This window comes from Macaca nemestrina, chromosome 10 (genome assembly GCF_043159975.1).
Source record: "Macaca nemestrina isolate mMacNem1 chromosome 10, mMacNem.hap1, whole genome shotgun sequence".
NCBI classification, from domain to species: Eukaryota; Metazoa; Chordata; class Mammalia; order Primates; family Cercopithecidae; genus Macaca; species Macaca nemestrina.
The window spans coordinates 1,433,392-1,455,515 of NC_092134.1; positions in this window are offsets into that span (position 1 = coordinate 1,433,392).

Genomic DNA, 22,124 nt, shown 5'->3' on the forward strand with positions numbered 1-22,124 from the left:
TCACACCCAGTGCAGCCGCCTGTGGCCACCCAAGGACAGTGATGTGGCACTGAATTCTCCTCCTGTGTGACGTCGGGACCCTGCTCCCCAACAGGGGCCTCCTCCCCAGAAATGTCTCTGGAGCCTTTGGGTTGCTGCTGTTGACACATGAGATCAGTCCTGCCGTCTGCTGCTGGCCCTGCTGTTGGTCACTCGACTCCTGGCCACCATGCTGGGGTCTGAGCCTCACGGACGTCCCCGCCTCTCAGCCCAGGCGCAGGAGGGACACAGGGAGTAGAGTGGGGTGATGCCTCCTTCACCTCCCGAGGCCCAGGAGTGAGTGCCGGGACAGTCTGGCCTCGCCCTCTGCCTCCCTGAGTGTTAACGCACCCGGGCAAAGCGTGCGGTTCATTGCCAAGGCCAGGACCATGGGCCGTGCGTTTCCCTGCAGAGTCCCTGGGCTTCTCGGCCCATCACAGGCTTGAGGATCAGCGCCTGCAGCCCGTGGTGGTTGTTTCCAGTCTGTAAAGCGGATTTGGGTTTTAGAGCTGACACTTTGTCACCGGGAGCACAGCCCGTCTTCTCCGTCCCTTTCCTTTGTGACTCAGAGGCCCTCTGCGGCTTGGTGGGAGGAAGGGGAATGGTCCTTGTTGCTGACGCCCTGTGACGGTTACTGGCTGGGGGGGGTGGGCATCGTGCCAGGGGCTGGTCCCTCATTCAACCTCGCAGCAGCCCTCCCAGGCTCGCCCACTGTGACTTTCACTCCCATTTCACAGACGAGGTCCCTGAGGCCCGGGAGGCTGAGTGGGCCGTCCTCCCAACTGGAGCGTGGAGGGGATTTGAACTCGGGCCTCGGGGCAGAGCCTGTTGCTGGCTGGGCTGGGCTAAGTTGACTCCCCAGGGCCGTCAGCCCCACTGCATCCTGACCGCTCAGGAACCGTGGCCAGCACTTTCCAGGCTGGAAGGCATGGGTGCTCACAGCATGCCCGAAGGTAGGTGTCATCGTCCTCACCCTGTGCACTCAATGTGTCTTTGCAGGGTGAGGGCCCTGCCGGGTCCTACTCTGGGCACCGAGGTACAAAGGGCAGCCCTGCTGCCCTGCCCTGGGAGGCTGCTGGTCTCCACCAAGATGCAGAGGGAGGTGGGCGAGGCCACAGCCCAGAAAGGGAGGGCAAGGTGGTGGGGGTGCTGGTAGAGGGGTAGGACTGAGGGTGGTAGTGACACCAATAACCCCGGGTGAGGAGGGGCATGGACTATTCTGCACATCAATGGGGAGCCACAGAAGGTTATAGAGGAAGGTCATCCTGCCCCAGGTCCCCCAGGGAGCTGAGGCCTCAGCCACGTCCACCCTCACAGCTGGGCCCTCCGGCCCCTCCCGCCCTGGGAAGTGTGGCCTCTGTTTTTGGTGAGGTCACAGCTGCAGGGAAGGCCGGGGCGCCGGATGCCTCAGGTTGCAAACGGCTTCACTCAATGCCTCCGGCTGCGGGGCAGAGGCCAGAGCTAGAAATAGACCCACAGTGACCCCCACCCCAGCCACACAGTGCAGGCCTCCTGACCACAGGTCCTGGGCCACCCCTTCCTGCTCACGTGGGAGGGAACCCTGAGCTTGGGGGAGGCTGTTCCCCAAACAAGGCCGCCTTGTGTAGCTCTCTGAGGGCCTTTTATAATCTTCTTCCCTCCCCCAGGACAGCCCAGCTGCAGCCCCTCCTCACCAGCGACCCCGGGCCCTTCGCCTCGGGGCCAGGCAAGTGGGGAGCACACAGCAGTGTATGAGGAGGGAAAAGAGCTGGACTACAGGGACGCCAGCCGCCTGCCAGCCCCTCCCCTGCAGCCTCTCCTCCCAGATGCCGAGGCCCCTGAGCTGCCCCGTGCAGGGAGAGTGGCCAGGCAAGGCCCCGTGAAGCGCAGGAGCTGTGGCAGCAGGAGAGCTGGGAGGAGGCTGTGGCTGCTGCCCAGCCAAGCAGAGACGCCGGCTGTATGCAGTCCTGGGCCACGTATCGGGTGTGGTCTTAGGAAATGTGAGGGTACACGTGCGTGCTTGTGTGTGCACATATGCATGTGTGTGTACACAGCCTCCGCCCACATATCATGTGTGTGAATTCAGGAAAAGTGTGCGTGTGAGTGCATGTGCCTGTGTGCGTTCTCAGGTACACAGCAGAGTGGTGGGTCTCTGCCGCCGCTGCAGGCTGGAACCCCTTGGGGGTGTGGTGGAGCGGGAACTCTGACGGGAATGGCCAGTGGAGTGGATCCCGTGGGAAGCAGCCTGGCAGCGTTGCCCAGAGCTGAAGATCCACTTATCCGGATGCAGCAGTTCCACTCTGGGGTGTCTACACCACAGTCAGGGGCATGTGTGTTCACCAGAAGGTGCTCCTAGCAGCATATTCGTGAGCGCCAGACTGGAAATTGCTGCAATGTGCATTAATCGTGCAGTGGGTACATGAGCGGAAATGGCCATGCTGGGCCTCCCTGTCCATGGGAGCCCTGACCCCTCTCCCTTGCCCCGAGGAGAGGCCGAGGAGCAATTTCCAGGCCTGGGAGGGATCTGGCCATCCTGGGAGTGACTGGGGAGGAAGGAGAGTGCTGGCTCAGTCCACAGTGACTGCACAGCCCCGTCACCTCCTCCTCCAGGAACAATAAGGGCCCTTGTGTCTGCCTCCCCCAGGGACAGTGTCCCAGTGAGTAACAGAGCCTGGCCTGGGAGGTGGCCCCAGGGCAGGCCTGGGTCCCAGTGGTTAAGTCTGGCCTCAGCCCTGGGGCTCTGGGCAGGGCTGAGGACGCCCCCGAAGGGCTGCAATGAGGGAATGGAGCTCTCCGTGCACCAGACTGGACCTTCTGCCCCTCCCCGGACAGCCAGCTCTGCCATCCTCTGAAAAGGGTCCCTGGGCTGTGGACAGGCACCGTATCATGCTCTGCTGTGTGGTCCTGAGGGGCACAACAGATGTCCCTTGGGTCCATCCAGCACTCACCTGCCTGTCTCTGTATTTCTCTGCCAGATCACCCCCACTTGGTGCACGTGATTCAGAGGTGGGGAGCCACGCCTTCCAATCAGCATATTTCCTGCTGTGGTCCTGGGATTGGCTCAGGAATGGCCATGTGACCCAAGCTGGTCCAATCAGAATGTGCCTGGGACTTTTTCCGAAACCCCTGGGAAAGGGAGGCTTTTCTCGCAGTTGCTCAGTTAAGAGGAGCTCTCAAAAAAAAAAAAAAAAAAAAGAAAAAAAGAAAAAAAAAGGAGCTCTCTGAGGGCCATTTCCAGGCCGCCTTCCCCCATCAGGGACACAGGCAAAGTGCAAGAGTCCTGAGCGTTTCCAGGGCTACAAAAATGTTTTAATTTCTTTTAAAATTAGAAGAAAATATGAGCTCTTAGGTCAAAGAAAGCATTTTAATATAAAATATTAACCTACTCATCTTTGTACCAGTTGTAAAATAGAAGTTTAAAGGTGATTTTATGGAGGAAGGAGCCCACGAATGCCAAAGGGCCCAGGGCCCATGGAAGCCACAGTGCAGCTCTGTCTGTCTCTGCCGCTGTACGGGAAGGGGCCTGAGATGAGGATGGGGAGCCGATGCCCAGGGCTGGGTGAGGGTGACGCCGGGGCGGTGCCAGTCGTCCACAAAGTCCTGCTGTGTGTGCACTGGCGTGGGCAATCTCATCAGAGCGCCGCAGCACCTCACCATGGTCATTTCACAGACGGGGAAAGTGGGACCTGGAAAGGTTAAGCAACGCAACCAAAGCCACACAGCTTGAAAGTGGTAGAGCTGGGTCTTGAGCACTGAGTTTGGCTGCAGAGTCTGAGCTGGGGAACTGCTGAGCTGCTTTCTGTCTGAGGGCAGGTTGAGCCTGGACCTGTCCTGATGCTGCCAGCCCCTTCCTATGGTGCTCGGGGGAGGGGGTTGGTGAAGCACCTTCTGTCACTTGCTTCCAAGAGAGCCCAGATAACACATGTGGAGTAGGGGCAGGGGAGAGCCGGGCAGGGGCAGAGGAGAGCCGGGCAGGGGCAGAGGAGAGCCGGGCAGGGGCAGAGGGGAGCTGGGCAGTGGCTGCAGCAGCCAGGAAGCAGACCCTGCTCCGCTGGGACATCGGATTGTGTGGGCTCTACAGCCTTTGCCATCCTACACTTTTGCTCTGGGGTCTGGGGAGTCCTCCCCCTGCAGCAGGAGAGCAGGGTTCCCCAGAAGGTGAGTCCCACAGCTGTCCAGATGCTGTCCAGACGGCAGCTTCCTGTGGAGGAACCAGACATTGTCAAATTGGGGGGGCCTGGCTTCTTGGAGGTTTGCAGTGTGTGGCCAGTGTGGAAAAACTTGAGGACAAGGAAAGCCCTTTCGAACAGGATTAAGCAGGTGGCATGGTGGTGGTGGTGATTCCAGTACTCTGTGTGTGTGTGTGTGTGTGTGTGTGCATGCACGTGTCTGTACCTATGCATTCACGTATGTATGTCTAGGTCTGCATGTGTGGGTCTCTGTGTGTGCATACATATGTGTACATGCATTGTGTGCCCGTGTGTGTGCACACGTGTGTGCACCTGTGGAGCCAGTTCTGTGAGGGCCAGGAGGCCATGGGCAGGGCTGGTCCTGGAGAGCACTTCGTTTTCTTTTCCACGCACTTTGGCTTCCCCTGCTGAGCGCACCCCCACACTTGGCTGGCTGCTTTCACCCCAGCCCCGCTCCTCCTGTGCCCAAGAACCTCCTCCTCGTCTCTCCTCAGCCACACAGCTGGTGCAGCACAGCAGACCTGCACTGGAATGCATCAGGGAGAAAAAAGGAGGTGAAGTCAAACATCCCATCTGCTCCTGTCCTCGTCCTCAGGTTCACTGCCAAGTTCTGACACTGTTGACCCCCCACACTGAGGGCAAACGGCCTCCCCGAATGCGAATCTCACTCCTGATTTGCCGTCACTGTGAAATTCTTTCTGGAAGGTGTTTATTGTTTCTCATTCGCTCTGCAAAATCATCAGTGTAGAGAGGAGGCCTTAGGAGTTTCCAGAATAAGGAAACGATGGAGCAGCGTCTCATGTGGATCTCTTGGGATGGCTGAATGGAATGCAGAGAGGGGAGGAGAGTGGAAAATAGTGCACACATTTTGGGAAAATTTCGAGCAGTTTTTCAGGAGCCTTGAGCCTTGGAGGAGGCAGAAAGGGAAATTATTTTCAGCTTTGTGTACACTGTTCTCTGAGGATAGCGCTTGTCTCTCAGAGACTGACTTTCTGAAGACTTTGTCTGTCAGATTAGAAGCCTGTATGAGATCCTAGTTAAAAATGCAAATTCCTAGGTCCCAGCCCAGACTCTGGGATCAGAATATGGAGCGTGAGAGACCCAGGTACTTGCGTCTCAGCAGCCTCCCACGTGATTCAGACGGTCACTAAAGTGGGAAGACCATGATCCTGAAAGAGCTGATGGCATCTGCGCAGTTGAAGCATCGTTTGCCCGTTCGCTCGTTCAGCAAACGTCACTGAGTCTCTTCAGGTGCCAGCACTGTTTCTGGTGCTGAACCAGGGCCCCGCACTCACAGCATTCACCTTCCCGTGGAGGAGACAGCTTGTATCCATAGGAGTCCCCCAGCACTCAGAAGGGACATGACGGGTTAATTGAAGAGGGCTTAATAAAGGGCAGGGGTCGGGACCGAGGCTGTTTATGCCAAGATGGCAAAACCCAGGAGGTCTGTGGGTGGCGACGTCTGAGAATCTAGTGGCTGCCTGGAAATTCCAAGGCTCACCAAGAGCAAACCTGAATTGCTTTCCAGGCCACAGGTCTGTGAACAGCGTGGTGCAGAAGCAACTGCCAGAGGCCTCTCCACTCCCCAGGGGCTGGTGTGGGAGGCGGCCGTGGCACCAGGCGCTGCCGCATCCTGCAAGTGCACTGCCCTGTTATCAGTCATGGATGGCATCCAGAATTTCTCCATCATACTTGGACCCACCAAATCATCAGAGCAGCACAAACGGCCAATCAGAGGCCCTGGGGACAGGACCCAGAGCTGGGAGGTGCACAGGACAAGCCTGGCTCCCTGCATGCCTGGGGTGTGGCCCCCTCGCTCTGGTCACTGTGTCTCCGACTGCCTGTCCTGGCGCCCTGCATGCCTGGGGTGTGGCCCCCTCGCTCTGGCCACTGTGTCCCCGACTGCCTGTCCTGGAACACGTGCCTGCCACGGTGTGAGGGTGCACAGGGAAGCCTGAGCCCTACCTGAACTTCAGAGACCAGGGGCATGGGAGGATCCCTGGGCTGATATCAGAAACGAGGGCATCAGTGCTGGTGAGAAAGTAAGGGGAGGCCCTGGCCCCCTGCGAAGGATCCCGTGAGTCGCCAGGTAGCTGCTCCCAGGACATGGCACTTGGCCCCCCTCATCCTCACAGTCTCGGACCTGACTCCTCCACGTAGCCAACACCATAGGATGTCAACGGTGTCTTTAAATCTATGAGGCTCCCAAACAAACTATCCTCTTCCTGCCCCAGTGCCTTCCATTCCCAGAACATTCTCGGAGCTCTCACGCAAGCGGGACCGCCATGGTCCTCAGCCAACAGTCCTGGGGTGCAGCCAGAGACCACACTGCAATCTCAGCCCTCTCCTGCCTGCCTGCCTCCACTCTAATCCCCACCCCCACTTGGTGCTCTGTCCCACGAAGCTGTGACTCCAGGAAGGACATGGCTAACTGGTCAGGAGAAAGCCCACTCCAGGCCGTGCATTCAGGAACTTTCCATGGAAGGAGCTGGGTACACAGGTGGACGAGCAGGACACCAGCCAGGGGCTGGAAGACACTCCAGGGTCTTGGCAGTGGGGGCCTCCAGGACCCTGAAGGTTTATCTGAGCCACTGTGCAAGGGGGTGCCTGGCTCTGTATGGAGACCTCCCCTTCCCCGGGACAGAGCGAGCTCCTTCCTGTGGGATTTCCAATAAAGCTACTCAGAACTTAGATGAGTTTCCAACCCAAGGGATTCATCATTTCACTAAAATGTATTTACTGAGCACCTACTGTATGCCACGTGCCATGCCCGGCATGAGAAACAGAGGAACAAGAAGGGCAGGGCACATCCGAGGAGCCTGTGTGCTGGGAGGCGGACAGGGTGGGCTCAAGGAGCAGGACGGGGCCACGTGACTCCTGGCTGGGAGGTGGACAGGGCGGGTTCCAGGAGTGGGACGGGGCCACGTGACTCCTGGCTGGGAGGCGGACAGGGCGGGTTCCAGGAGTGGGACACGTGACTCCTGGCTGGGAGTTGGACAGGGCGGGTTCCAGGAGTGGGACACGTGACTCCTGGCTGGGAGGCTTGAGCTGCAGAGGAAGCTGCTGGTGCCACCTTCTCTGGAGGGAGGACAGGAGGACACAAGTCTGTGGAGGAATCACGAGTTTGGTTTGGGCAGATGCAGGTTCAGCAGCCTTGAGGGCCCTGGATGGGTCTGTGTCTCCTCGCAAAGGAGTTGTTTATGACTCCAGTTATGCACCCACGAGTAGCTATACCAAGGTCTGTTTCCCAGCTACTGTGAAGCTGGATGTTTCTGGTGAACGGAGCCCACACCCGACGCGCGGCAGAAACACACGTTCCATCGTTCTGAGCTGAAAGGGAGCAGCCTGGGCAGAGCACATCGTGGGGGAGCGGCCTCTGTTCCCCGCTGTGCCGGGCCGGGGTGACTGGCAGTTGATAAACAGCCCGCTCCTAACAGAGAGCCCCGGAGCGGGAGCCGGCACGGTCGACGTGCCATTTATCTTAAGGCTTTCAGGGAGGAAAAATATATATTTTTAAAAAGCTGCTGAGAAATGGACAATTATTAATGTAACTCTTTTATCAGTGACTTCACTTATTTGCGAGGCAGGAGATGCTGACATACAAGAGTGAGGCCAGGTGTGCTTTGGAAGGGGCTGGGAAGGTGGCCAGGAGCACAGCGTGTCCCCTCAGCTGTCACTGGGTCTGCAGGCCCAACGCCCTCTCTGAGGACAGCGTTGGGAGTAAGGGCCGCCGTGAGCTTCATTTAATTCGCCTGACATCTGGGGAAGCCTAGGGCTGGCTTGCAAAGCCCATACTTACGACAAAGAGGTGTTGTGGGACCACAGGCTCTTGGCTCCTTAATGGTTCACTGGAAAGTCACTGACATGAGGAAGATTGAGTAACAGGAGAAAAGCACACACATTTACTTAAAATGTATGCCTGGGAGTCTTCGGAATAAGGATCCAACCCAATGATAAGGTACGGAAGCTTCCACACCATCCTGAGGCACAGCGAGGAAGGCAGAGGACTCTAAGCACTGCCAGAAACAGGTCACGCTGCAAAGTCAGGCTCAGTGACAAGACAGGGCAACAGCGGGAGAAAGGAAGGGGCTTGGCTAGCACAGGCAGCCTTGCTATGGAGACGAAGCCTCCCTTGGAGAGGTTGGATGGGAAGTGTTTTTTTTGACTCTTAACAGTGTCAGACTCTCAATCTCTCCCAGATCTGGGAAAGGCATGGAAAGTGGAGGGGGCCTGGCTGCATTAGTGAAGATTCTCTATCAGAGGCCAGTGGCAGCTGTTTCAAATTATGTCAAGCAAATGTATTTTGGGGGCAAATATTTTAATTTCCTCCAGCATTCTCTGCAGTTCTCTGCTGGTGTAGATGGCTCTGCCTGAGAGCCCAGGCAACAGCTCAGATCTCAGGACTGCATGGGGCAGCCTCTTCCAGGAGGCTCAGAGGTGCATATGAGAAATGCCAGACTCTGTAAAATATTTGAAGAGATCTATCCAGGCCAAATGTGAGGGCATGACCTATGACACGGCCTCATGAGGTCCTGAGAACGTGTGCCCAGGAGGTTGGGTTGCAGCTTGGTTTTATACATTTTAGGGAGACATAAGACATAAGTTAATACATGTGAGGTGTACATTGGTTTAGTCTGAAAGGTGGGACAACTGGAAGCAGGGTTGGGGGGCTATAGGAGGTCATAGATGGGTTCAAAATTTTCTGACTGGCACTTGATTGAGAGACTGAGGTTATTATTGAAGGACTTGGAATCAATAGAAAGGAATATATGGGTGGAGATGAGAGGCTGTGGAGACCAAGGTTCTTATTACATAGATGAAGTCTCACAGATGACCACCCTTAGAGGCAAAAGGTGGCAAATGTTTCCTATTCAGACCTTTAAAAGATGCTAGACTCTCTGGAAAAGACCGGGAAAGGGAACGGGATTCTCTACAGAATGCAAATTCCCTGCACAAGAAACAGCTGTGCAAGGCCACACCAAAATCTATTAAAGAAACATATTTTTGGGTAAAATACTTAGATTTCTTTCAGGGCCTGCTATCTGTCATGTGATGATTTACTAGATTAGGGTTGGAATTTTTTTTTTTTCTTTTTAGATGGAGCCTCGCTCTATCTCCCAGGCTAGAGTGCAGTGGTGCAATCTCGGCTCACTGCAAGCTCCGCCTCCCAGGTTCAGGCAGTTCTCCTGCCTCAGTCTCCCAAGTGTCTGGGACTACAGGCGCCCGCCACCACACCCGGCTGTATTTTTTTTGGTATTTTTAGTAGAGATGGGGTTTCACCGTGTTAGCCAGGATGATCTTGATCTCCTGACCTTGTGATCCACCCGCTTCAGCCTCCCAAAGTTCTGGGATTAGAGGCGTGAGCCACCACGCCCGGCCTGGAAATTCTTATTGCTACAAAGAGTCTGTTTGGTCAGTCTTAAAATCTCTGTTTTAATGTTAATGCTGGTCAGTTGTGTCAGAAATTCAAAGGGAGGACAGTCTCATGAAGCCTGTCTGAACCCCCTTCCATCAGGGCCTGAGCCAGTGTTTCAGGTTGACTTTGGAAAGCCCGTGGCTGAGATGGGGGGTTCACTAGTTGGTTGGGGGCCTCAGAATTTTATTTTTGGTTGACAGAGGTCAGCAGTGAACACATGGCTTCCCAGACCAAGTCACCCGTGGACGACAGGCCTGCTGCTGCTGGAGGGTGACGTTCTCACTTGGCCTGGAGGTAGCACAGGCAGCCGCTCTGTGTGGAAGTGTAACCAGCGTTAAAAGAAAAACCTTAGACAAGTTAAATTTAACAGAGTTTAATTGAGCAAAGAACAAGTTGTGAATTGGGTCTCACCTCCAGAGCCAGAGTAGGCTCAGAGGCTCCAGGGCAGCCACGTGGTGGAAGAAGATTTATGGACAGAATAAAAGGAAAGTGACCACAGAAAAGGGAGTGAGGACAGAACCCGCAGGGTTGGCTGCAGCTGGGACGGAACCCGCGGGGTTGGCTGCAGCTGGGACGGAACCCGCGGGGTTGGCTGCAGCTGGGACGGAACCCGCGGCGTTGGCTGCAGCTGGGACGGAACCCGCGGGGTTGGCTGCAGCTGGGCATTTGCCTTATTTTTTTATTTTATTTTATTTTATTTTTTGAGACAGAGTCTCGCTCTGTCTCCCAGGCTGGAGTGCAGTGGCCGGATCTCAGCTCACTGCAAGCTCCGCCTCCGGGGTTTACGCCATTCTCCTGCCTCAGCCTCCCGAGTAACTGGGATTACAGGTGCCCGCCATCTCGCCCGGCTAGTTTTTTGTATTTTTTAGTAGAGACGGGGTTTCACTGTGTTCGCCAGGATGGTCTCGATCTCCTGACCTCGTGATCCACCCGTCTCGGCCTCCCAAAGTGCTGGGATTACAGGCTTGAGCCACCGCGCCCGGCCATTTGCCTTATTTTTAATTGGCCAGAACTCGGTGGTTGGCACAGAGTAGGTTAGTCTGTTTACACATCCAGTTAGGTTTCAGTTCTCTACGTACAGAGAAATCTTTAGGCTGAACTTAAAATACGTAAGGAGCCAGCTTTAGGCTAAACTTAATTTAACACCAGGGACCTCAGTTTTAAAAATCACACACTCTCTTTTTCTTCCCTCCCTCCCCTCTCACCCCTCATTCCTTCCCTCTCTGGACACTCCCCTCTAGCGATGCACACTTATCTAATTAGAATCTTGCTTAAGAAATCCTAGAGGCTGATCTCAAAATAAGCCAGGCACCGAGTCCCCATTGTGGATTCTCCTGCTTAGGGGAGATCATGACCAATGAGTCCACCACCACCGGGCCCAAGTCAGCATGCACCGTCCAGACCTCCGTCCACCTAGCACAGCCACTGGGGTGAGACACACAGGCCCTGCACCCCGCGTGGCCCCCATGCGTTTCCCAGCTCCCCATGGCACATTTGAACATTTAAGATGGTGCTTTAGAACACCAGCCACTGGGGTGAGACACACAGGCCCTGCACCCCGCGTGGCCCCCGTGTCACGTTTCCCAGCTCCCTGTGGCGCATTTGCACATTTAAGATGGTGCTTTAGAACATCAGTCCATCTTCTTGGCTTGCTGGCTCTCCAATGAAAACTGCTTTCCCTCCCGCCACCCTTTGGCCCTCGTGTCTGGCTTTTGAGTGGTGAGTCGCTGAACCTGGATTACAGAGGGTCTAGGGCCCAGCTTGTCCCTGAGGTTCAGACCCAGCAGGCCCCAGGCGGCTGCCACCAGGGACCCAGCTATGGTCTGAATGCTGTGTCTCCCCAAATGCATCTGCGGAAATCCTAACCCCCAAGGTGATGGTGTCAGGCGGTGGGAACTCTGGGAGGTGACGAGGTTGTGAGGACTGAGCGCTTTTTCTGGAGTTAGTGCCTTTCCAAAAGGGACCCTAGGAAGCTCCCAATCCCTTCCACCATGCAATAATGTCGCCGGAAGGCATCTTCCACGAACCAGGAAGTGGCCCTCATCAGAAGCGGACTCTGCCAGCCTCCAGAATGGTGAAAAATAAATTTCTGTTGTTTCTAAGCCACCCATTCTGTGGTTTTGTTTCAGCGGCTCGAATGCACTGACAGACGTGGATTCTAATGTGGCTTCTCGGGGTGGTGCACAGGTGCCCCACTGGTGCCATACCCCGGGCGTGGGCACAGGGCCTGTGCCCTTCCCTCCACTCCGTGTCATCAGCACAGTGTGGACGAGTGCGGGCCCCGAAGTGCAAAATGAAAAAATCTTCCCCCCGTGCTGTAGATCCCCCCAGCCCAGCGGTAACCAGAGAGCCAGTGGCCCCGCAGCAGGACCCTAAAGAGAACGGTGCCTGTGGCAGGAAGGACACCTTGGGCTGTGTGTACGTGTGCAGACAGGATACGTGGACATAGACGCTGGATTTCTGCTAACATAGCAGCCTCGGGCCCCAGGCAAGAGAGGGTCAGGTCTGGTCCCCAAATGAACAATTAGAGAGGTTACTTTCGAGAAGAGAGCCAGTGGCAAAGTAACTTAATTCTGCAAAGTGTCATGACTCAAGACTCAGGCAGGTGGCAAGAGGGGGTGGGCAGCTTCCAGCGGAGCGGGGAAGGGGCAGGACCCCCACGATGTCAGCCGCCAGGTGGGGGAGACTGAGGGGGGCCCCACCCCGGGGGATTTTTCCAGGGTCTCGACAGCACTGCAGGCTCACGCCATCACGATTTGGAACACGTGGCCCTGGGTTTCCCCTGGGCTGGTGGGCCATTTGGCAGGGCACAGAGCCAGAAACAAGTGCACCATGGATCATGCGGCATGGCCACAGGGCCTGGGGGCACAGAGCCAGAAACAAGTGCACCATGGATCATGCGGCATGGCCACAGGGCCTGGGGGCACAGAGCCAGGGCACAGGGAGCCTGGGCCTTCTTGTGCAGGTGGGTGGCGCCATGCTGGGCAAGGGGAGCAGGCACCCCTGCCGGTACAATGGATTGGAACAAAGGGCCCCTGAGTGGACTCAGCCCACATCACAGCCGTGTCTGGGCAGCTGGGTGCAGGCTGGACGGAACCCCACACCCCCCCGTGTGGCTGAAAGGCCTCTGGTTGGCTTCCCTCTGCCCCAGCCCATGCGAGGCATAGTCAGCATGAACTGAACAAACTAGCATGGAGCCTCCGCTCTACTGAGCCCCAGAGCTAGATCTGCAGAAAGCAGAGGCTCATTTAGACCCCAAATACCCACCTACCCAAGGCACCAAGACTTTGGTTGGCTGCAGAGGAACTGAGACCCAGGTTATTTTTAATGAGTGAAATAGAGGAGATGGCTTCGTTATGGTCTTCCTATCCCAGACACTGTCTCCCTCCCATCTCCACTGTGCACACGCGAGCCCCAGGCACCTGCCCTCGTTCCACAGGCACACCAGCCTGCCTTGTGAAGGCTGCTGCAGCTGTAGCAGGTGCCTCGGAGGCTCTGCCCTGCCCACATGATGCTCCTGTTCCAAGAAACAGCCCACAGCCCGACCTGCGAACTGGCCAGCCTGCAGTGTGACTCACGTCTCCAGGAATCTGCTGTCCACTGGCCCCTTTGGCCACACCTCCACTGTTCTTGGGAGCATCCTTGGGCTTCAACTTCTCCATACTGTGCTGCAAATGAAGTTAGTTCCCTTGGGAAGAGACCTGGAGCCCTCACTTTTACCCTCTGCTGGGCAAAATCGCTGAGCTTCCGCTCTGGAGCTGGAACTGTGTGTAGGGACATTGCCTGCTTCCTGCATCCTGTCCCCATCTTAGGGCCCCAGGACTCTATCCAGCAGGCTATGGTGTGGGAAGGGATGCTGTTTAAACAAGAAGGCAGAGGAGCTAGCAAGGGGGCCCGAGGGGCGTCCAGAGACAGGGGAGAGAACCAGGAAAGTTTAACGACAGAAAAGGCAAGAAAAGAGAGGGTGCTGGGAAGAGGCGGCCGGCTGCCCCCGCTCTCCCCTGCCGGTGGCTTTGTCATCTTTCCTCTGCTGGTCTGACTTCTCTGCACCTCTGTCCATAAGGCAGCACACAGCCCCTGAGGTTCCTCTTATCTTGCTTACGAGGCAGGCTCAACCCGAAACAAGACTCTTGGCTCCCAGGCCAGGTGGCCAGGGGGAGAGGCCTACTTGTGTCAGGGGTCACCAAAGGTCCAGTCAACTGTGCCCTGGAGGGTGGGGCCTCCTCACAGACAGGTGGGATCTGGGACCACTGCGGGCAGACACTTTCCAGCTCCTTCAGACAAACCTGCTCCAACAGACCCAGTGTTGCCATGGGCCGTAAAGCAGTGGAGATGCTCCCGTCCCACTGCAGCTCTGCAGGCGCTTGATTAATTTCTGAGGTTGACCATCAGAAGCTTCACATTCGTGGACGCAGACAGAGACGACCTCCACCAACAGGGCGGCAGTGTTGTCTTTTTACGCCTTGTCCCCTGCCCGTTGGGCAGGTGAAGCCACAGCTGTTTCTTTCATGCTGCTCGAGTTAAGGCTACAGGAACACAAGGCCCACGGCACCTGTTTTGTAGCTGAGTTCTCTAAAGCTTTCCATGATGGCCCCATCACCCTTCTCTCATGATCAGAGGTGCCAGCGTCACCAGCTGCTTCCCTGGGATGCCCTGCAATGCTGCCAAGGAGCCAGGGAGGGCTCAGGGTCGCCTGCCCACCAAAACCCCACAGCGAGGTCCCCAGGGTCTCTCATGGTTTGCTGCAGGCAGCCACATTCCTGCCTCCAAGTACTGATTTTTGAGACAACAGAGCACTGCATTGGGCTTCAAATGGATCAGCTAGGTGCGCGAGCCCTGCTCAAAACGCTGCCGGAACAGACAGGATTGCATTCATTTTAGTGGCTGAGTAGGACCCCGTGGTGTATGGACACCACATTTTCTTTATCCACTCAGTAGCCGATGGGCAGCAGCTCGGATGGAGCCAGGGGCATTATTCTAGGTGAAGGAACACAGGTGTGGAAAACCAAAACCACATGTTCTTTTTTGTCAGAGGGAGCTAGGCTGACTATGCAAAGGCATACGGAGTGACGTAACGGGCTTGAGAGGCTCAGAAGGAGGAGGGCCAGATGGGGGCTAGGGATAAACAGACTACACGCTAGGTACAGTGGACACCCCTCAGGTGACGGGGGCACCAGAATCTCAGAATTCACCACCACACAATTCATGCAGGTAACAAAACCCACCAAAATACGACTGAAATTAAAAAAAAAATCTGTAAAATACAAAAAACAAACCAAAAATTTTTCTTTCTTTTTTTTTTTTTTTTGAAAATCAACAAATTTGATTTGCCTGTTAGGTCTCTGACCACGGTCTGTCTGGCCAGAGGAGTCCTTTGCAGGCTGAGCAGGAGGGGCGGCCCCAGCCTCCCCCTGGAGGCCCCTCACGGAACTGCGTGGTTCTGTTCTCAGAACCACAGAAGCCACGTCTCAGTGCGAATATGGGGTGTTGGCTTGGCTCCCCCAAAGATTTTAAATGTAGAAACTCCCCAGGCAAAATATCTGCGTTGTCTATGGCGGAATTTGCCTTAATGATGTTCCTGCATTAGCCAACACCTGCTCCATACCAAAGACAAAATAGTGGTGAGGAGGTGTGGGGAAACGAGAGACAATATCCTAAACTGGGCTTAAACATAAGTGATCACACATGGTGTTGTGCTTTAACATAAATTATGTGCGTTTCCATGGACACAACACAGAAATCAGACGAAGGCAGTACATGCCGAATATAAAGTATTTAATTCTAAACAGTAACAGATTTTAAACTGTTTATTCCCAGAATTGCTTAAAACAGTCACATGGCAAAAACAAATGCCATTAATACGTTTTTGTTTCTCTCTCATTTGTCCATTGCATTGATTTCCTCTGAAATGCAAATAAAACAATTAAAACAAAATTGATATCGAATGCAACTGAAGAGAAGCAAAAATCTCAAGCCCCAGTGGTATTTGTAATCAGAACTAACCCATCATAGATAAGAATTAAGGAAGAATTTATGCTCGGACTGTAATGTTACTAGTTGAGGACCTTCAATTCTTTATTCATCTATTTAAATGATCTTTGTTGAACATTTCTAAGAATGAAATTCTTCACTTATAGTTTCTACCACTCAATTTTGTAATAAAACAAAAATGTCAGACCATCCAGACACATGAAAAGGCCAAAATGAAGTATCCCACAAAGACTTTCGGAAGGTAGGAAAACAAACAAACAAACAAACAAACAGAATTCATCAAAAAAAAAACCCCAACCTACTGATGTTGAGATAAATCACAAAAACAGCCTGAGGATGAATGAAAGACAACCAGCCCCTCCTAACCTCCCAGAGTGGTAACTATGATAAATTACCACGGGTGACAGTGACTCACCCTCCGCCACTGCTGGAATCTGTGGCCTATGCACAAAAGAGTCAGGAAAACAACTTGAAGGACCATGTGGGTGAGAAAGAAAAGGAATTCTGTGTGCAGGGGAAGATGCTTCTCTAAGGTCTGGACAGCCTTCCTGCAGGCATCCCTGGTCCAGTGTGACCACAGATGCAAGACCCGACCAGCCACCGCATGCAAAGGGAGATCTCATGGCCGTCACACTGAGCATACATCGAAACCAGTGACCCAACACCATAGGGTCCCTGCCCTGGGGTACCTGCACTCCGTGTGAATACACAAGACACACAAAGTTTGAATTAGTAATCTCATACTGGTGTTGGTATGTTTATAGTTCATAAAATACTTCCCCATCCATCATGTTTGCTCACAAGCCTGTTTAATATTAAATGAAATCACAGATTCTCAGAACTGGAAGGAACTTCAGAGGACAGCTAATCTAATTTCAACTGACTCAAGACGTGCCTAAAAATAGAAGATGAAACAGAAATTCAAAACAATGAAGACACAGGCAGAACAGGAATAGTCGTCAGTGGATGTACAAACACTCACTTCTCTTCCTCTTAACTCCCACAGAACTCCCCAGGTAATGTCGGATCCAAAATGTACCTCTATGATTCCACTGAGGTTAGGTTGAGAACAGTTAATGCCAGAGTTAAACTGCAATAGAATACTAATTGGCAAGTTTGAGAGGAAGACTGGGAAGAATTTGAGAGGGGAAACAGATGGATGTGGCCCTCCATGTCCGTGGGCCCCACATCCTTGGACCTCGGATCAAAAATATTAAAAAATAACCCAGGGCTGGGTGGTGTGGCTCACGCCCGTAATCCCAGCACTTTGGGAGGCCAAGGTGGGCAGATCACTTGAGGTCAGGAGTTCAAGACCAGCCTGGCCACCATGGTGAGACCCCGTCTCTACTAAAAATACAAAAATTAGCTGGATGTGGTGGTGGGCATCTGTAATCCCAGCTACTTGGGAAGCTGAAGCAGGAGAATCACTAGAACCTGGGAGGTGGAGGTTGCAGTGAGCCAAGATCACACCACTGCACTCCAGCCTGGACAACAGAGTGAGCCTCTGTCTCGAAAAACAAAAAACAAACAAACAAAACCCATTAAAAATAACAATAAAACAATAAAAAGTAAATAAAAAAGCAGTGATAACAACTATTGACATGGTATTTATGTTACATTAAGTATTACAAGGAATGCAGAGACAATTTAATGTATACAGGAGGATATGCAAATAATACACCATTTTATAGAAGAGACTTGAGCATCCTCAGAGTTTGGTATCCACGGGAGCCTCAGAACCAACCTCTGGAGGACTGAGGAACGACTATAGTTTGAGAAAGTTGGTGAACTTGTGCAGTTGGTAAATGAGGCACAAGAACAGTTTCACAACAGTATTCTAGGTTGCACAGCAATGTCAAATGTTCCTCTGTCTGGGCATGAAACTGCCTGTGCAAAAATTAGAACTGAGAAAATTACGACAGTGAAACAGATGTGACCTAACTGACTCCATCTTGCTTCTTACCTCCAAGCTGTCCTTGTTCATTCCTGGGCGTAGGCTGAGCTTACTCTGGAAGGAACGTAAACTTTGAAACAAAGACGATAACAGCTCTTTCCCAAAACAAAACCCCTTCTTGCCTAGAGACTTGACTGCCTTTGCTGGACTTACAAATTAGAAGATTAGAAATTATGGTTTATGGTCACTTGCCGTAAAACCTGAGATCAGTGCTCCAGATATTTTGCAGACCCTGCATTCTGATGCACCAGCCAGCTCTACCCAGAAAAATAAACTGGCTCATCTGGTCTTGTGGCTCCTCCCCAGGAACTGACTCAGCACAAGATGACAGCTTTGACTTTCTATGATTTCATCTCTGACCCTACCAGTCAGCACTCCCCACTTTCAAACCCTCTACCCACCAAATTATCCTTAAAACCCCTAATCCATGAATTTTTGGGGAGGTTGATTTGAGTAAAACCTCCGTCTCCCACACGGCGCGGCTGGCCTCACGTCAATGAGACTCTTTCTTGACTGCAATGCCATGGTCTTTATTTGTGCAGTGAGCAGGAAGAATCCACTGGACGATCACAAGGACTGTTAGCGGACCCAGATTTTCAGTTATGCATCTGAATGAGACCTTGGCCCGGAGGGGAGAGAAATGTGAGCGCAGTTCCAAAATTACACTCGCTAGCAGAAAAGACCTCCCTCACCTGTTGAGATGCTTCTGTCCCGAAACCCGGGGGAATGTCCTTAAGGAAAAAGTTGGAAAATATTAGATACGGGAAAGCTCCAGGAGAATAATGAAAAACAAAACAAAAACCCTGGAGATGATGATGATTTCTGTGGTTGTTTTGCGCTTGTTTTCGAACCTTAGAAAAGTCTCGCTGGGAAAAGAAGGGGATGAAAAGTTGCTTGGAGTTGAGGTTTTTAAATATTATTGTTGATGGTGCAGGGACTTTCTTGTTTCTGAGGTTTGCTCTTCTAAAAATAACAAAGTAGAGCAGGGGAAGGAAAGAGGCAACTGAACTCGGCGTGGGCTCTGTGGGGTCAGCAGGGAATCCCCTGTCCAGGGTTAAAGGTGAGGGAAGTGTCAGAGGCATTGGAACCAGAGCGACTCCATCTTAAACAGGGGCTGGGAAAGATGAGGCTGAGACCTACAGGGCTGCATTCCCAGATGGTGAAGGTGTTCTGAGTCACAGGATGAGAGAGGAGGTCAGCACAAGATACAGGTCACAAACCCAGCTGATAAAACAGGTTGCAGTAAAGACACCAGCCAAATCCCTCCAAAACCAAGATGGCTACGAGGGACCTCTGGGGTCGTCCTTCTCGCTTATCAGTGACATGATAATTTTAAAATGCCGTGAATAATCATGAGTTTTCCGGGAAAGGGGTGAGCAATTTCCAGAACCGAGGGCTTCTCCTGACTTTTAGACCACAATCCACCCCTTGTTTAGCATATAATCAAGAAAAAACTATAATTAGTAGAGCAGCCCACACTACTGCTGGGCCTATGGAGTAGCCATTCTTATATTCCTTCACTTTAATTAACTTCCTTTCACTTGATGGATTCACCTCGAATTCTTTCTAGCACGAGATCCAATAACCCTCTTGCAGTCTGGATCAGGACCCCTTTCCGGTAACAGAAGGGCTGTGAGTGAGTGACAGGTCCCGGCTCCCAGTGGGTCAGCAAACGGTTCTCAGTGCCCACCCACAGCCATGTTTTCTCTTGAGCCTTCTAGAAATTTTGATATGCAGAGAAAACCCCTCTCTCACTTTTATTTTGGATGAACTAGGATTAAACACTACAATTTTTTAAAAATCAAAGAAAATTCTGAAGGTGGGGTTTATTCCTTCTTCTCTCAGACTTTTAAATTTTTTTGTTCTTTGCGTTAAGAATCTTCCAAGTGCAGGAAGCAGAGTTCCTCAAAATTCTGATCCCAGAGGCAGCTCTGGATTTCTGCGAGGCTTTGTTGGAGCTGAGTTGATGTTTAGATCTAAGCTGCTTCCTCCACCAGAAGCAATTATTCTGCAGTTCGGGCTGACGACGATGCACAGCCTTGTTTGTGGTTTCCATTACTTGTCATCCACCGTCACCTACTCTGCAGCTCGTGTTTAAAATTTCATTTTTTTTCCCTGGCAACAGGCTATTTGGCTGAGACAGAACGTCACACTGAAGGGTATAGTAGGAATTCTTCAATGCAGCTGAGGTTCTCTGGATCTCACCAGGATTTGTTTTTACTCTTTCTGAAAAGTTGCAGAGCGAGCTGTGGTGGGCCCCTGCAGAGCTGGCTGATGCTGAGTGGAGAGGCATGGTGGGACAGTGGGAGGGCACAGGGCTTTGTGACGGGCTCAGCAGTGTAAGAGTGCCAGGCGGGCAGGGGTGTGGGCTGGAGATCCTGGGCTTCAGTCCTGTCTGCAGGCTTCCGTGGCTGTCAGGAGGGTGGGCTCGGGGAGCTGGAGCATGGGGGCAGGAGGGTGGGCTCGGGGAGCTGGAGCATGGGGGCAGGAGGGTGGGCTCGGGGAGCTGGAGCTGGGGGCAGGAGGGTGGGCTCGGGGAGCTGGAGCATGGGGGCAGGAGGGTGGGCTCGGGGAGCTGGAGCTGGGGGCAGGAGGGTGGGCTCGGGGAGCCGGAGCTGGGGGCGGGGTCTTTGCTGCAGCAGGCATAGGCTGTAACCACGTTCTTGCTTGGGTGACTGAAAGTGAGACTCTGCGTTTAAAGAGCCTGAGCTGCCAGATCTTCCCTGGAGTGCTGTGGAAGAATGAATCCAGGCTGGGAAGCCTGGCCCCAAGATTTCCGCTTTCTGGTGTACACGCCCTGCGAAATCCCCTTCTGTTGAGTGTGGGAGGACTTATGAACAGGATACAACTTCACTCTTGTGATTAGGTTATGGCTTTTTTGGCAAAGAAGAGATTTTTCAGATGTAATTATAGTCGCTAATCAGTCGAGTTTGAGTTCATCAAAATAGAGATTATGCTGTGTGTTCTTGGTCGAGTCAGATGAGCTCCTTGGAAGTGGTACAACTCACTCCTGGAACGGAGCCTCCAGGCCATGGGCAAATTCAGGCCCTCGAAGAGGCCACAAGTAGGTGTCTCAGCTAACAGGTCCAATGATGGCTGTTATAAAAGGAAAATAAAGGTCTGGACCTTCCCTGAGTTGGAGATTCAAAGCCGCAGTCTCTCCCCGTTGCTGGGTATGAAGAAGGAAGTTGCTGTGAGCTCTACAGCTGCAAGGAAGTGAATTCTGCCAACATCCTGGGAGGCTTGTATACAGGTCTTATAGCTGAGCCTTCAGATGGGAACAAGGCCAGACAGCACCTTGGTTTCAGCCTCGCGAGGCATGAGCAGAGGACTGGGTTGGCTGGGTCAGGACTCAGACCTGACTGAAAATGTGTTGTCTTATGCTGCTAAGTTTGTGACGACTTGTATACAGCATAGACCCCTAAAATAGGCCCCAAGGCTGTGCAGAAACACTGGAGTGCCTGACCTGGGCTCTAAGACCATGTGGAAATGCTGGAGTACCTGGCCCAGGTCCTGAGGCTGTGCAGAAACACTGGAGTGCCTGACCTGGGCTCTAAGACCATGTGGAAATGCTGGAGTACCTGGCCCAGGCCCTGAGGCCGTGTGGAAACACTGGAGTGCCTGACCTGGGCCCCAAGACCGTGTGGAAGTGCTGGAGTAGCTGACTGATACGGTTTGGCTGTGTCCTCACCCACATCTCACCCTGAGTTGTAATAATTCCCACAGGTCAAGGGTGGGGCCAGGTGGAGATAATTCAATCATGGGGGTGGTTTCTCCCATATTGTTCTCATGATAGTGAATAAGTCTCATGAGATCTCTTGGTTTTATAAAGGGCAGTTCCCCTGCACAAGCTCTCTTGCCTGCTGCCATGTAAGACACGACTTAGCTCTTCCTTCTCCTTCCCCATGATTGTGAGGCCTCCCCAGCTGTGTGGAACTGTGAGTCCATTAAATCTCTTTCCTTTATAAATTAGCCAGTCTCAGGTATGTCTTTATTAGCAGTGCGAGAACAGACTAATGCAGTAAATCAGTACCGGTGGAGTGGGGGTGCTGCTGTAAAGATTTCCAAAAATGTGGAGGTGACTTTGGAACTGGATGACAGGCGGGAGTTGGAACAATTTGGAGGGCTCAGAAGACAGGAAGATGTGCAAAAATTTGGAACTTCCTAGAGACTTGTTGAATGGCTTTGACCAAAATGCTTATGGTGATATGGACACTGGAGTCCAGGCTGAGGTGGTCTCAGATGGAGATGAGGAACTTGTTGGGAACTGGAGTAAAAGTCACTCTTGCTATGCTTTAACAAAGAGACTGGTGGCTTTTTACCCCTGCCCTAGAGATCTGTGGAACTTTGAAGTTGAGATAGATGATTTAGGGTCTCTAGGAAAAGAAAATTCTAAGCAGCGAAGCATTCAAGAGGAGGCAGAGCATAAAAGTTGGAAAATTTGTAGCCTGAAGATGTGATAGAAAAGGAAACCTTATTTTCTGGAAAGAAATGGAAGCTGCAGAAATTTGCATAAGTGAGAAGGAGTCAAATGTTAATAACCAAAACAACGGGAAATATCTCTAGGGCATGTCAG